Source organism: Rhinoderma darwinii, chromosome 1 (genome assembly GCF_050947455.1).
Source record: "Rhinoderma darwinii isolate aRhiDar2 chromosome 1, aRhiDar2.hap1, whole genome shotgun sequence".
In the NCBI taxonomy this organism is placed as follows: domain Eukaryota; kingdom Metazoa; phylum Chordata; class Amphibia; order Anura; family Rhinodermatidae; genus Rhinoderma; species Rhinoderma darwinii.
In genome coordinates, this window is record NC_134687.1 from 424,146,876 (window position 1) to 424,148,455 (window position 1,580).

Genomic DNA, 1,580 nt, shown 5'->3' on the forward strand with positions numbered 1-1,580 from the left:
TTTTATCCAGGATGGCATGGGTGGTAGACAAATGAAGTCATTTGATCAGCAGGCAGTCTAGAGCTGGGCGTTGCTGGAAGGAAGTTTGCTAAATACAGGCATCTTTTCCACTCAGCCTAATGAGACTACTTATCAGCTCCTGTTAGATACTAGACAATGAAACCAAAAGTATAAACATTCCAAGATTTCCTATATTAAAAACAGTTTATGAACTGTTTAGTGACAAGTTTTGTGGAACAGATTCCACATTGGTAAGGCAAGTTCACATTTGCATTGGAAGCGTCGTTAGAAGACCTCCGAACAGTCCAAAATGCAAGAGAAAATTAACCACGCACACCAAGACAGAAAGCGGACATTAACCACTTAACGACATGCCACGAACATGTACATGGCAGCCGTGGAGAGGAAGTATGGAGCAGGGTCACGGGCTGAGGTTGCTCCATACTTAATGGGTGACTGCTGTGTAATACAGCAGTCACCTCACTGCAAAGAGGCAGAATCAATGATCCCTTGGATTCCGTCCATTTAACCCCTTAAATACCACGGTCATTCACATTTAAGAATCGGGGTGGCCCCCCCGCGATGCGATCATGGGGTGCTGATGGTTGTCAAGGCTGCCATCTCTGTATTCCTTTGACGGCCTGCCTCTGACAGGGCTTCAAAGGAGACGATCAGTATAGTGATATACTGCAATACATTAGTATTGCAGCATATCATGCAAGTGGTCCAATGATCGCTGGTTCAAGTCCCATAGGGGTACTAGTGTAACAAAACAAAACAAAAAAGAGTATATATATATATATATATATATATATATATATATTTGTTTTAAAAAAAAATGTTTTCCCCTAAAGCAATGTTAAAAAAATACAAGTTAACATAACTGGTATCACCATGTCCATAAAAGTCCAACTATAACAATATAGCGTTGTTTAACCCGTTAGTGACCGGCCCATCGTGTTTCTGCGTCGGTCACTAACGGGCCTTATTCCGATGCCATAGACTTTTTACGTTGCGGCATCGGAAGAAGTTAACAGAGCAGGGAGCTGTCAAATCTCCCTGCTCTCAGCTGCCAGTGGCAGCTGAGGGCTGGGAGCGAGCACCGCATCTGAGTGGTTTTGGAGAGAGGGAGGGAGCTCCCTCTCTCCCCCACCGACACCCGGCGATACGATCGCCGAGTGTCTGTGTCTCTAATGGCAGCCGGGGGTCTAATAAAGGCCCCCAGGTCTGCCTGGAGTGAATGCCTGCTAGATCATGCCGCAGGCATGACCTAGCAGATGCCTGTCCGTGTTAAACGGACAGGCAGTAATACACTGCAATACAAAAGTATTGCAGTGTATTATAAATGCGATCGCAGAATCGCATATTATAGTCCCCTAGTGGGACTAGTAAAAAAGTGAAAAAAAAGTTTAATAAAGTTAATTAAAAAAAAATGTGAAAAAGAATGAAAAACCCAGCTTTTCCCCTTACAAAATGCTTTACTATTAAAAAAACAAAATAAAGTTAAAAAGTTACACATATTTGGTATCGCCGCGTCCGTAACGACCCCGACTATAAATCTATTACATTATTTAACCCGC